The sequence below is a fragment of the Rana temporaria genome, chromosome 8 (genome assembly GCF_905171775.1).
Source record: "Rana temporaria chromosome 8, aRanTem1.1, whole genome shotgun sequence".
Lineage (NCBI taxonomy): Eukaryota > Metazoa > Chordata > Amphibia > Anura > Ranidae > Rana > Rana temporaria.
Genome location: NC_053496.1, coordinates 53,289,042 through 53,304,802, shown reverse-complemented (window position 1 = coordinate 53,304,802; position 15,761 = coordinate 53,289,042).

The following is a 15,761-nucleotide window of genomic DNA, read 5'->3' as shown; positions in this document are numbered from 1 at the left end:
CGCACACCTGTGGGAGTGGCCAGCAAGTGGCGGTTTCATCATGGCGTCCAATGATGATCAGTATATCCTGGCCTCTGTATACCAATAAAAAGCCCAAAAATGCAGCACAACCCTACACTTCATTTATACATTTCTACAAATGGACTTATAAGTGAAATGGTAAAACCTATAAATGAATATCCAGTGCAAATCAACCAATGTATTGCAATATAGTAGTGATGGTGTCTCCTCCTCTGCAAAAATATTTTGAGAATTTGCAGACAGGGTTTGACAAATTTGCTTGGAATCTAGGAGCCAGCTAAAAAAGTTAGGAACCAGAAACGCTCCCCATCCCGCCGAGCTTGCGCGCAGAGGCAAACGCATACATGAGTAGCGCCCGCATATGAAAGCGGTGTTCAAACCACACATGTGAGGTATCGCTGCGATTGGTAGAGCGAGAGCAATAATTTTAGCCCTAGACCTCTGTAACTCAAAACATGCAACCTGTAGAATTTTTTAAACGTCGCCTATGGAGATTTTAAAGGGTAAAAGTTTGTCGCCATTCCACGATTAGACGCAATTTTGAAGCGTGACATGTTGGGTATTAATTTACTTGGCGTAACATTATCTTTCACAATATAAAAAAAAAAAAATCGACCGCCATTTTATTCTCTAGGGTGTTAGAATATAAAATATATATAATGTTTGGCGGTTCTAATTAGAGGGAAGGAGATGGCAGTGAAAACACTGGGGAAGCTCGATTAGCATTGCTGGTTGTCTTGTCATACCACAAGATGGACTGATCACAGAAGAAAGCATAGGCCTGCAGAAGGCCGCAAATCTGCGGCCTCAATTACCGTCCGGCATGGCCCGACGCGATCGCGGGGAGGTGAGGGCGCATGGAGACACAGGATGGGGTATCCTGTGTCTGTGCGCCCCCACCTCCCTCGCCGCACAATTGCGTCGGGCCGCACCGGGCAGTCATTAAGGCCTCGGCTTTGTGCTCTTCTGCAGGCCTATGCTTCCTTCCCCAGGCGCCAGGTCGCCAATTCTAGTCGCAATTGCGACCTGGCACCCAGATTTCGTCAAACCCTGTTTGCAGAGCAAATAATGGTGAAACCCCCTACATAAAAAAATAACAGAGATGCAAATCAACCCATGTATTAGAATATAGTAGTGATGGTGTCACCCTCTCTGCAAAGGGTAAGAAATATTGCAGAGCTGCAATGTGCAAATAGTGGTAAAACCACCTATATATAATCATAATAATAATAATAATAATAAAATGTACACTTGATGTAAATATTTTACATTTTATTATTATGATTATATATAGGGGGTTTCACCACTATTTGCACATTTCAGCTCTGAAAAAATGTCTTACCTCTTGCAGAGAGGGTGACAACATCACTACTATGTTCTAATACATGGGTTGATTTGCATCTCGTGTAATTATTATTGTATGTAGGGGGTTTCAGCATTATTTGCACATTGAAGCTCTGCAATTTCTCAAAATATTTTTGCAGAGGGGGTGACACCATCACTACTATATTGCAATACATTGGTTGATTTGCACTGGATATTTATTTATAGGTGTTACTATCGCACTTATAAGTTCATTTGTACAATTTTATAGATGTTGTGTAGGGTAGTGCTGCATTTTTTGCTTTTTATTGATTCGCGTTAGATAAGGGGACCAGCTAAAAAGATTCTCTTATTGCTTTTGAGATATTTTTAGTTGCATGGTATTTGATTTACCTGATTTGTTATGTCCTCTGTATACTGGTAACCACTGGCCATGCATATTGGTGGTCTGTGTGCCTCTGTATGCTGGTGCTATATGCAGAGTGCAGGTGGGTACTGGATGCAGGGCTCAAGAGAATGCCATGTACAGAGTGCAAGGTTCAGGAGTGCGTTTTGGAAAGAGTGATGATCAGAGACTGCAGACATACAACAGGAGATGTTCAGAGACTGCAGATATTATACAGGAAATGGTCAGAGACTACGGATATTTTACAGGAGAGAGACTGCGGATATTGTACAGGAGAGAGACTGCGGATATTATACAGGGAGAGAGACTGCAGATATTATACAGGGAGAAAGACTGCGGATATTATACAGGGAGAAAGACTGCGGATATTATACAAGAGAGAGACTGCGGATATTATACAAGAGAGAGACTGCGGATATTATACAAGAGAGAGACTGCGGATATTATACACGAGAGAGACTGCGGATATTATACACGAGAGAGACTGCGGATATTATACACGAGAGAGACTGCGGATATTATACACGAGAGAGACTGCGGATATTGTAGAAGAGAGAGACTGCGGATATTATAGAAGAGAGAGACTGCGGATATTATACACGAGAGAGACTGCGGATATTATACACGAGACAGACTGCGGATAATATACAGGGAGAAAGACTGCGGCTATTATACAAGAGAGAGACTGCGGATATTATACAGGGAGAGAGACTGCGGATATTATACAGGGAGAGAGACTGCAGATATTGTACAGGAGAGAGACTGTGCATATTATACAGGGAGAGAGACTGCAAAACACATGTCCCCATACACCAGTGTTTCTCAATTCCAGTCCTCAGGCCCCCCCAACAGGTCATGTTTTCAGGATTTCCCTCAGATGAAAAGGCTGTGGTGATTACTAAGGCAGTGAAACTGATCAAATCACCTGTGCAAAATAATGGTAATCCTGAAAACCTGACCTGTTGGGGGGGCCTGAGGACTGGAATTGAGAAACACTGCGGCATACACTAAGGTGACCAGATTTTTTATATGAAATTCGGGGACATATTTTATTTTTATTTTTTTATTGGCTAATGGTAAACTATTTTAGAAGCATATTTTTCTCAAATGATATATGCAGTGTATGTGGTGTTTATGGAATGATTGTACGATATATACGTTCTTTCACACATTTCATCGATGAGATAAAAATTGTCAGTTAAAGCAACAGTGCTGTACCGCGAAAAGTGCTCTGGTCAGGAAAAGGGGAAATTTTTCCGGGGCTGAAGTGGTTATAGGTACAGTATGCAGTTTAGCATTGTCCTGCAGAACTATGGAAAGCCTTACAAAACTAAAAAATAAGTTGTCTGGATGGAAGTATATGTTGCTCTACAACATAGATAAATATTTCAGCATTGATGGTGTCTTCCCAGATGTGAAAGCTGCCCATTCCAATTGCAGACTTTTGAACTGAATGCTGATAACAAGCTGTAAGGTCCCTTTCCTCTTTGGTATGGAGAACACAGTGCCCATGGTTGCCAAAAAGAATGTCAAATTTCCATTTGTTTGACCACAGAACAGTTTTCCAATTTGAAGCAGACCATTGGCGCGCGCCCACGACCTGGTCAGAAGCTTGGTACCCGCGGACCCGATCGCCGCCGGAGTCCCGCGATCGGTCATAAGGGCCTGAAGAACGGAGAGAGGTGTGTGTAAACACACCTTCACCGTTCTTCACAGTGGCGCTGTCATTGATCGTCTGTTCCCTGATTTAGGGAAAGGCGATCAATGACGTCACAGTCCAGCCTCGCCCCCCCACAGTTAGAAACACATATGAGGTCACACTTAACCCCTTCAGCGCCCCCTAGTGGTTAACTCCCAAACTGCAAATGTCATTTTCACAGTAAACAATGCATTTTTATAGCACTTTTTTGCTGTGAAAATGACAATGGTCCCAAAAATGTGTCAAAATTGTCGGTTGTGTCTGCCATATTGTCACAGTCACGAAAAAAATCGCTGATCGCCGCCATTAGTAGTAAAAAAAAGAATTATTAATAAAAGTGCCATAAAGCTATCCCCTATTTTGTAAACGCTATACATTTTGTGCAAATAAATCGATAAACGCTTATTGCGATTTTTTTTACCAAAAATAGGTAGAAGAATATGTATCGGCCTAAACGGAGGAAAAAAAACTTTTTTATATATATTTTTGGGGGATATTTATTGTAGCAAAAAGTTAAAAATATTTTTTTCAAAATTGTCACTGTATTTTTGTTTATAGTGCAAAAAAATAAAAACCGCAGAGGTGATCAAATACCACCAAAAGAAAGCTCTATTTGTGGGAAAAAAAAGGACGCCAACTTTGTTTGGATGCCACGTCGCACGACCGAGCAATTGTCAGTTAAAGCGACGCAGTGCCGATTCGCAAAAAGGGTCCTGGTCCTTAACCTGCATATTGGTCCGGGTCTTAAGTGGTTAACTGACGCGGTTAATTGCGCGGTCGTGCGACGTGGCTCCCAAACAAAATTGACGTCCTTTTTTTCCCACAAATATAGCTTTCTTTTGGATGTATTTGATAACCTCTGCAGTTTTTATTTTTATAAACAAAAATAGAGTGCCAATTTTGAAAAAAAAATAATATTTTTGACTTTTTGCTGTAATAAATATCCCCCAAAAATGTTTAAAAAAACAATTTTTTTCCTCAGTTTCCTTCTACATATTTTTTGTTAAAAAAATCGCAATAAGCGTTTATTGATTGCTTTGCGTAAAAGTTATAGCGTCTACAAAATAGGGGATACATTTATGGCATTTTTATTAATATATTTTTTTTACTAGTAACGGCGGCGATCTGCAATTTTTATCAGTACTGCGACCTTATGGCGGACACTTCGGACACTTTTGACACGTTTTTGGGACCATTGGCATTTTTATAGCGATCGGTGCTATAAAAATGCATTGATTACTGTAAAAATTTCACTGGCAGGGAAGGGGTTAACACTAGGGGGCGAGAAAGGGGTTAATTATGTTCCCTCATTGTGTTCTGGGACTGACTAGGGGAAATGACAGATCGCTGTTCATACATTGTATAAACATGCGATCAGTCATTTCTCCCCCTGAAAGGACCGGGAGCTTCTTGCTCTGTAACGAGCGATCTATAGACGCCGAAAGCTGGACTCAGGAGCATGCCTGCAAGGTAACCCCACAGGAGAGCGCTTCTCCAAGGGGGTTATACGATGCAGGGAGGAGCTAATAGCGCTGCCGGGGGACTCCAGAAGAGGAGGATCAGGGCCTCTCTGTGCAAAACGATCTGCACAGTGAAGATAAATATGACATGTTTGATTTATGTATTTTTTTTTAAACATGAAGCTTTACAATCACTTTAACAGAAAAATGGCAAATATATACAGAGCTCTGCTTTATCAGCTGCAGTTTGTAATAATTTCCCAGAGTTGTACAGAGAAGACTACTTAGTAAATAAAATCCTTTGTCCTCAGTGTAGCTTATGATAGTTTAATAAATGTTACAGCTGCTCAGCATGTTCCAAATTGTTTGCTTACAAGGAAAGATACAAATGTTCATTGTCCCTTGTCCCCCACATTTGGTCTAAATGCAGGAACAAAGCACAATGCTGAAGGTGCATTGAAATGATCAACTGCTATGTTTTTTATGCTTCAGAAAAGCGAGAGAGGTTTGTTATTTTTGATGCTGTGTTATAACGCCAAGATGTTATTTCCCCAAAAGTCATGCAGACTTGGATATTCTTTGTATAGTGCTGCAGTGCAATCATCATCCTATGTATGTTGTGGTATTATCTGTTCACGTGTCAAATAAGCAGGACTGAACACTTCCAAACATTTAAATCTGACCATAAGCCCCGCAGTCACATTGAAGAAACCTAGTGCCACAGATCCTGCAAATAAAGTAATGTGATACAAAAAAAACAATACATGCTTAATTTAAAGTCCCAATTTTCTATTTATTCAGATGATAAAACAATATAGTGACTATGATGTCATAGTCAAACCAGCTGCGATGTTACCGTAAACTCGCTAGCAAAACTTCAGTGATAAACATAACTATGCATTGCGCAAGGTATTTAACATTTATCTACATCAATCCATAAATAATAGGATTTTTATAACAGCTTACTTGTAAAATCCTTTTCTTGGAGTACATCACGGGACACAGAGAAGCATAGTAATTACTATGTGGGTTTTAGAGTCTACCTTCAGGTGATGGACACTGGCATGCCCTTAAGGCAGGAAGTTCCCTCCCCTATATAACCCCTCCCACACCGGGAGTACCTCAGTTTTGTAGCAAAGCAATAAGTGTCCCAATATCCCCATCAAGAGGGGCGGGAGCTCTGTGTCCCGTGATGTACACCAAGAAAAAGATTTTACAGGTAAGCTGTTATAAAAATCCTATTTTCTTTATCGTACATCACGGGACACAGAGAAGCATAGTAATTACTATGTGGGACGTCCTAAAGCAATGCCAAATGAGGGGAGGGAGACACCAAAAATAAGCCGGGCGCTATCAGACCTGAGGAGTCAAACTGCAGCCTGCAGCACACTGCGTCCAAAGGCATCTTCCTCATTTTTTCTGATATCCAATTGGTAAAATTTTGTGAAAGTATGGACAGACGACCAAGTAGCGGCCTTACAGACCTGAGCCATGGAGGCTTGATGATGCACTGCCCAAGAAGTGCCAACCTTAAACGGAGGAATCTTACCCTTCAAGCCATAGGCTTGAGTAATGACTTGTCGAATCCATTTAGAGATAGTGGACTTAGACGCTGCCAGTCCGCTTCTGGGACCTTCTGGCAGAACAAATAAAATGTCAATTTTCCAGATCTGAGCAGTAGCCTTAAGATAGATCTTAACTGCTCTCAGTACATCCAGAGTGTGCAAAGATCTCTCTTTTGCAGAACTAGGCTCCGAAAAACAAGGAAGGGAGAACCAGATCCTGGTTCAGATGAAAGTTTGAAACTTGGGAAGGAAGGCTGGATGAGGCCGCAGGACCAGTATATCCTTGTGAAGAATTAGGTCTGGTTCCTTACATGAGAGGGCCGCCATCTCTGATACCCTCCTAGTAGAGGATATGGCTACCAAGAAAACCACCTTCCTGGTCAAGAGGACCAAGGGAATATGAGACAGAGGCTCAAAGGGTTGTTTCTGGAGGGCAGAAAGGACCCAACCAACAAAGGCTCTGCCGAACTGTTGAGGAGAGCAAAATAGGGAAGCCTAAAGCTTGGACCTTCTTGTTCCAAGCAGACAAGATGGCGTTCTGTAGTTTCCTTGAGTGGAACTGGGCAAATGGGACTGCCTCGAACGAGGCTACCATCTTCCCGAGCAGCCGCATACAAAGGCAAATGGAAGGCTGACGCTTTGAACTGACCAACTGGACTAGTTCCCTTTAAAGAATCGACCTTTATTTGAGGCAAAAATATATTTTTCTGATCTGTGTCTATGAGTAGACCTAAATATTCCAGCCTTTTCACAGGAACTAAGGCTGACTTGTCCAGGTTGAGAATCCAACCCATGGACTCCAGGTACCTCACGGTTCTGTGTACTGCTCGATTTAGTTTGGCAACTGAGCGATCTACCAGCAACAGATCGTCCAAATAGGCTACTATAGATATGCCGTGAGACCTTAGATTGGCCAACAGGGGGGCCAGCACCTTCGTGAACACCCGAGGTGCAGTGGCTAGACCAACGGGTAAAGCCACGAACTGAAAATGACGCCGATTTATCGCGAAGCGTAACAGCTTCTGATGGCTGAGAAAAACAGGCATGTGTAGGTATGCGTCCTTGATATCTATGGACGCTAATAGTTCTCCTCCCTGCAAGGAGGCGACCACTGACCGGATTGATTCCATCCGAAAGGATTGGACATTTAGGAACTGGTTTAGGACCTTGAGATCCAGAATGGGTCTTATGTCGCTGTTCGGCTTGGGGACAGTAAAAAGATTTGAATAGAAACCCAAACCTTGCTCTTCTACCGGTAGTTCTATGATCACCACTTGGGAATGCATATGATCCAAGGCCAAAGCTAGAGACTTTCTTTTTCCCCGAGTCTTTCGGGATGCTTGAGGCCAGGAAGCGGGGTGGGGGAAATTCTCGCAACTCCAGCCTGTACCCCTCGGAACTGTGGAGAGGACCCAATTGTCTTGGATCCTTTCTTGCCAGGCCCCCGCAAACAGCTGAAGTCTTCCCCCCACCCGGCTGAGTGGGGGTGAACACTTATAATGCTGACCTAGACACAGGCCTGGCCGGCTTACGGTTCCAGGGTTTCTTGGGAGCATGAGATTGCCCTTGAGATTTTCCTCCTGCATTAAACCTTCCGGGAGGCCGTCGGAACTGCCTGGAAGCAGAAGGCCCAGGAACCGGAGAAAAGGGCCTCTTAAAGGAGGGGGGACCCCTAAACCTCTTTTTAACTGGCAACAGCGTGCTTTGCCACTGGAAATTTTCTGGATATACTTATCCAGATCTTCCCCAAACAAACGCTCTCCGTGGAAGGGAAACCCCGCTAGAAGCTTTTTGCAAGGGGTTTCAGCTGACCAGTTCTTCAACCAGAGCAGCCTACGCATATGTACTAAAAGGAGCGTAAGGCAGAAGGACTGTTGTATAGAGTCCTTGATGGCATCTACTGCAAAGCATAATGCCTTGGGGAAGTCGGCCAACTCCCGAGCTTGCTGAGCCGGGATATCTTTCAAGACCTGCTTCATCTGGTCTTTTAAGGCTTGGCAGATACCAATAGCTGCTACTGCAGGTTGGGCTACCCCTCTGTAGCAAACAATGTTTTTAACAACGTCTCCAGTCTTTTATCTGTTGGGTCTTAAATATCTGCACAATGTCCACTGGACAGGTCAGAGTCTTGTTCACACAGGAGATAGCTGCGTCCACCGTAGGGATACTTCACTTTTTAGTGAACTTCTCCTCCATGGGATATAAAACAGAATTTTTCTTAGGAGGCAGAAACATCCCATTCAGGTACTGACCAGGCCCGACACTGCTTAGCCAAATCAATGAGATCGGGCGCTTTCATGGTGATGTGGCCGTAGGCTAACAACCTTTTCGACTGAGAAGCCGAAAACGGTTCCTCCAGGGTAGAATTATCAAAGAGAGAGAGAGAGAGAGAGAAGATGCAATCAAAGTCGCTAATCTCTGTTCCAGTCCACCCATGGCTGAGGCTAGAGCTTCTTCTGTTACAAACACTGGAGCAGGTGGGGCAAGGGCAGAAGCACCTAACAGCCCTGATGGTTCACCCTGATGCACGAGGACTCTTTCAGCTGCTCTGTATGAGCCTGAAATTACAGGGCAGAGCAGGTCAGATGACATGCACCTAGTCCATTAAAGCTCAGTCTGCCTCACCCATCCTGGCTGACGGTGGAAACAAAGAGTTTGTGCACAATCCTTTTCAGTACAATTACTGCCTGAATAGATTGACAGCGGCATTTTCTCAAGGCATATAGTGTGCTCCGCATCACGCTGACCATCAAATAGCAGCATCATTGTTGGTCTATAGGTCTGCAAGTGGATGCAATTCTTGGCTGTGAGTACCTCGGCTTTACTATGGCAAAAGGCTCAGGGTCTAAAATGCAAAAAGATCAAAGGGTTCACCATCAGGCTCAGAGGATCTCGGGCATGCTCTAGCAGCTATTTTCTCTTCTGATAAATCGGAGGTGCCTCAGGGTGAACCATCAGGGCTGTTAGGTGCTTCTGCCCTTGCCCCGCCTGCTCCAGTATTTGTAACAGAAGAGGCTCTAGCCTCAGCCATGGGTGGACTGGAACAGCGATTAGCGACTTTGATTGCATCTTCTCTCTCTCTCGTTTTTCGGCGTACGGGGGTTCCCCTTAAAATCCATAGCAGACCCAAGGGCCTGGTATGCTCTTGGAGAGGGAACCCATGCCGTTTTTTTTATTTGAAATTTGGCGTGGAGTTCCCCCCTCAAGATCCATACCAAACGCAGCTGACACAGTGCACTGCGTTTACCTGCGGTTATGTGCCGATAGCTGCGGGACATTGCAGCTGGACGCATTCAGTTCTATTTTTTCTATCCGCACCAAACCGCAGGTAACCGTAGTGTGTGAAGGGTGTCATGGGAAAGCATTGTGTGCTTCTAGCTGCGGAAAAATCCGCAGCTAAAAGCACCATTCTATCCGTCCGTGTGAAAGGGGCCTTAGGTTCATAGACTGTACTGGGTGAGCTCAAGTAAATCATAACATTTTATATGAAAAAAAGAAAAGAGTCGTCCATTGCAGAAAGCATCCTAGGTTACAGCGTGAATCATGTACATTTTCTGTCGGTTCAGCAACAGTCTTTGCTACTGCTTGTGAAAATGCAGCTGGTAAGAGCGCTGAAAGGATCATGGCCAGCTTTCACAATGACAATAGACATAGTGGCCAGCTGCAAGAGAGGTAGAAACAAAAATAACTGTGTGCCCATATAATTTCCTGTAGAGGCAATCAGTACCAGCTGATCGCAAGAGCAAAGGTTCGCTATCTGGAGAAAATATAGGCCAAGCAAAAAGCTGACAAGGTCCTAACAGACAAGAAAGGAGATTATAATCACATCCACGACGATTACCCCTCCCCTCAACAAAATGTTTGAATGTATGACATTGATGTCATCCTCTTGTTCTTTCACAACATAGTGATGCTTGGCAAGTGCTCCTAAAATCAACTGGACGCCGATCCCTTTGTTTCGGCTGAGTTTTTACATATGAGCATCAAAATGATTTGCCCTTTTAGTGTTCCTAGCATCTGTTGTGTGCCAAACTAACACAATTAGCTATAATACCGCTACCTATTACACCTGCACAGTGATAGATTGCGGCATCCCGCCATCTCCACAGGTACACGAGGTACACCACCTGAAAGTCAATCTCTACTCACTACTTCTACAACCTCTAGTATTACTCCATCTACCATATTGTAGAATAGGACCAGCCTCACCCATGGGGCCATTTGCATTATATTTCTTTGTTTAATTACCTGTTTTTGCCAGCAGTGTTCCTTGCAATGGCTAATGCAATGGAGAGAAAATTTGCCCAGTTTAAAATATATCAGAAATTTCACTAAATCCCATGTCATACTGTGCATGAAAAACAGATTTGACCCTTTAATCAACAAAGCACTGCAGTACAAGTGTATAGTCTACTACAGTAATACTGTGCTGGAGTGCCATCCCTGGCCATGCTTGCCTGCCCTTTCCGACTCATGTTTGCCTGCTCTTTCCAGTCGTTCTGGGCCATGCTTGCCTGCCCTTTCCAGCCATTCTGGCCCATGCTTTTCTGCTCTTTCCAGCCATTCTGGGCCATGCCTGCCTACATTTTCTGACCATTCGTGCCTGCTTTTTCAGGCCCCTCTAAACCATATTTGCCTGCTTTTTAGGCCCCTCCGGGCCATGCTTGCCTGCTTTTTAAGGCCCCTCCAGGCCATGCTTGCCTGCTTTTTAAGGCCCCTCCGGGCCATGCTTGCCTGCTTTTTTAGGCCCCTCTGGGCCATGCTTGCCTGCTTTTTTAGGCCCCCCTTGGCCATGCTTGCCTGCTTTTTCAGGTCCTTCCGGGCCATACTTGCCTGCTTTTTTAAGCCCCTCCGTGCCATGCTTGCCTGCATTTTTAGGCCCACCCGGGCCATGCTTGCCTGCTTTTTTAGGTCCCTCCGGGCCATGCTTGCCTGCTTTTTCAGGCCCTTTAAGGGCCATGCTTGCCTGCTTTTCCAGGCTCTTCCGGGGCAATGCTTGGCTGCTTTTTCAGGCTCTTCCGGGGCAATGCTTGCCTGCTCTTTCCAGCCATGCTTGCCTGTGCCTTCCGGGCCATGCTTGTCTGCTCTTTCCGGGCCATGCTTGCCTGCTCTTTCTGGCTATTCTGGGCCATGTTTGCCTGCTTTTTACGACCATTCTGGGCCATGTTTGCCGCTCTTTCCAGCCGTTCTGGGCCATGCTTGCCTGCTTTTTCAGGCCCAGGCCCTTGCCGGGTCATACTGGCCTGCTCTTTCTGGTCCATGCTTGCCTGCTCTTTCCGGCCATTCCAGGCCATAATTGCCTGCGCCTTCCGGGCCATGCATTCTTTCCAGGCCATGCTTGCCTCCTCTTTCTGGCTATTCTGGGCCATGTTTGCCTACTCTTTCCGACCATTCTGGGCCATGTTTGCCTGCTCTTTCCAGCCGTTCTGGGCCATGTTTGCCTGCTCTTTCCAGCCGTTCTGGGCCATGTTTGCCTGCTCTTTCCAGCCGTTCTGGGCCATGTTTGCCTGCTCTTTCCAGACGTTCTGGGCCATGTTTGCCTGCTCTTTCCAGACGTTCTGGGCCATGTTTGCCTGCTCTTTTCAGTGGTTATGCGCTATGCTTGCCTACTCTTTCCAGTTGTTCTGGGCCATGCTTGCCTCCTCTTTCCAGCCATTCTGGGCCATGCTTGCCTGCTCTTTCTGGCCATTCTGGGCCATGCCTGCCTGCTCTTTCCGGCCATCCCGGGTAATGCTAACTTGCACTTTTCTGGCCAATGCTTGTCTGCTCTTTCTGCCTATTCCAGGCCACGCTTGACTGCAGTTTTCGGCCATTCTAGCCCATGCTTTTCTGCTCTTTCCAGCCTTCTGCACTTTCCTACTGGCTGATGGCAATGCTGATTTATTTTTTTGGTTTGATAATAGAACCTGAGACCAAATGATTCGAAATTTGAATTAAATAGTGTGACAGTAGGAGCTACTGTCAAGGTAAAATGGACAGTTTGCTGGACACAGGGTATGCACATTTGCGAGGTGCAAAACTACAGAGCCTAGATGTGGACTGAAGACTGCTTTTGCAGCTTTCTCCAGGTTTTGGTAATTTGACATGGGGCTCTGTAGTTTGGAGATTCCACAGTGTCTGGGGTGGGACGGGATCTCCAACCCTGTATCCAGATTTTGTGGATGATCAGCAGGGTGTGTGCTCAGGTGAGCACAGCCCTTTATAATGAGAGTGTGGGAAGACCTCATGGCTCCCAGTTGGAGACAGCTCCACACTAAGAGACAGGAGGTCTCCAGAAGTCAGAGAGGCTGTAAAAAACAGCCAGAACGTTGGTGACTGCAAGAGGCAGAGCTGTAGACGCTAAAGGGAAGCTGTCCGCTGGTCTGGGTGACCAGGATAAAGTGCAGAAGTACTGCTACAGATACTGCTACAGAGAGCCAGGTGGGCTAGCATTTTCTGTTCTGTGTATTTGATGGAGAAGAACCCCCTGCGTGGGAAACCTCTATTTGGACTTTTATTTTGTTTCCTTTTAATAAAAATGGGGCTACCATGCCCTTAAATATAGTTCCTGACTGGCTTGAATCACTGGAAAAACGCATCTACCACGAGAGCTAACAACCCCCATCTTACAATAGATACTGCAGTAATGTTTACTTACCACTGGTGATAATCATTTTTCAGTCACCTATCACTTTTTTTTCTGTAAGTAAGAACAAATACTGTTTTTTTTTTTTAATTTGAATATTTTTCTATTTTAAAGTGAACCTTGAAAAACAATACAATCTCCAATCTGCTGACAGACCCCCAGCCCCTAACTACGAAATACTTATTCAAACTTGCCAAAAACAAAGAATTTTAAGCTGGGCGATTGAAATCCAGATATAATGCAAACCAGCACATTGCAAAAGCACATTCCTGTAGGATTTCAAGCACCCAGCTTTTCCAAGATTGCAGCAGAGAGGCAAATTGGTGCTACTAGCACCTCAAAGTAGGACACATGTTTTATCCTCAAAACGCTTTATAGCGTACGGGTAGCTTTGATTAGATGTTTTTTATTCAGAAGGTGGGGACTGGCAAAAAGCAGACCTATTATCAGTTATACAATAGGTGTTATACAGACGCGCCGTCCATAGCATCCATACAGGTCTGTAAGCATGTAAATGCTGGTCGCGTCCACCGCAAACAAACACACCGCTACTTTCTTGTAACTGTAACGCCCCTGGAACGCACAGCGTCACTAGATTACTTTCTGATACCGCAAGGTCAACCCTGACGTTTCGTCCTTACGACTTCTTCTGAGGGCATCGTCTATTTAAGTATGGCTAATCTGCCTGCATTTCATAAAGAAGCAGAGACCGAGTGGTAACAAAACAAAATGTCTAAAATAAGGTATGTAATGAAAAGTATAATGAGATTAAACTTCATCTTGGGTTTAGATTTTGATTTAAAGTATAACTAAAGGCAAACCCTTTTTTTTTTAGTTATGGATAGGGTGGAGAGGGATTAGAAGTTTAGAACGCTTGTCAGTTTTCATTGCTGTCTGCACTCCCCTTAACCACTTATGGACCGCCGCCGCCGGACGGTCCGCTTTCAGATAAAAGCGGTCTCTGTGGCGAATCCACCGCAAGATCACTTTTATCCGCGCCGGGAGAGGGGTCCCTCCCTCCAGCCACTCTCTGGTGCCCTCCGTCGCTTACCGGAGCTGTTGGGAGCGGCAGAGGCGATCCGGTCCTGTCCCTGGGCTGACATGGAGAAGATTGAGGTTTATGAGGACCTTCTTAAGGCCTTGTGTTTTGCGATTGATGCGATTATGGACTCTGTTCAGCAAGCATCCCGTTTGAATCTCCTGCAGGTACACATGTGCAGGTCCCTTTGGTTAAAACATTGGGAGGCCAAGGTTTCTTGCAAAAGATACTTGGCAGCGTTCCCCTTTGGGGGAGGACGCCTGTTTGGGGATGATTTGGATAAATACTTTCAAAAGTTTACCGGAGGCAAGTCTACTCTGTTGCCGGTTAAAAAAGAAGAGTAAACTTCCTTCATTTAAGCATTCTCTTTCTCCAGCCCCTGGAACCTCATTCTCCAGTCAGTGGTGACGGTCTCCCCAGTCTAACATTAGGGGAAGGCCCAGAGCCAAGCCCAAGGGCAGAAAAAGACTTGGGGTCCAATGTCTAAGCAGAACCCCAACACTTCCCTATGAAGGGATGCCCTCGCTCGGCCGAGTGGGGTGAAGGCTGCTGCAATTTGCAAACACCTGGCGAAACAAAGTTCAAGACAAGTGGGCCATCTCCACAGTGTTCTTGGGCTACAAGCTAGAATCCGCCACCTCATTTTCTGAGATCAAGAGTTGCCAAAGATCCAGAAAAAAGGCCTTTACTGTTGGCCTTGGAGCACCTGTTGTTCCAAGGGATAATAATGGAGTTAGCCCCAGAGATCAGTGTTTTACTAAAACCTTTCACGGTTACAAAACCAAACAGGGATGTCAGACCTATCCTGGATCTGAAAAGCCTGAATCAGTTTCTGAACATTTGCTCCTTTCGCATTGGAGTCTGTCCGTTCAGTTGTTTCCACCCTTCAGGGAGGAGAATTCCTGGCATCAACAGACATCAGAGATGCTTATCTACATGTGCCAATATTTCCCGTTTACCAAATGTTTCAAAGGTTTGCGGTGGTTCAGCGCCACTTTCAGTTTGTGGCCCTTCCTTTTTGGGCTGGCTACAGCACCTCGAGTGTACACAGAAATACTGGCCCCCGGGCCTGGCAAGGCTAAGGGCACGGGGCATATCAGTAACAGCCTATCTGGACGATCTGTTGATCATAGATCAGTCAGCTGCATGCTTGGGCCATAATGTGCACAGCACAGTGGAATATTTAGAGTACCTAGGCTGGGTCCTCAATCTGGAAAAATCCTCCTTGCAGCCACAAAGAAGGCAGGCGTACTTGGGCATGATAATAGACACATCCCAAGGCAAGGTATTACTTCCCAAGCCAAAGGCAAAAACCATAGGAGACTTGGTCCGAGTGATAAAGGCAAAGAATGCCTTCCATTCGTCTATGCATGAGATTATTGGGAAAGATGGTTGTTCCTTACGCCCAGTTTCACTTAAGGCCGCTACAGGGCAGAATTCTGTCAGCTTGGAGCAAAGATGTTCAGGCCCTGGCCTTCCTATGATCTTATCTCCAAAGGTTCACCAGAGCCTCAATTGGTGGTTGCCCACCGAAATCTGTCAGAAGGAAAATCCTTCACTCCGGTTACCTGGAAATTGGTAACTGCAGCCAGCCTCCTTGGCTGGGGGAGCAGTTCTAGAAGA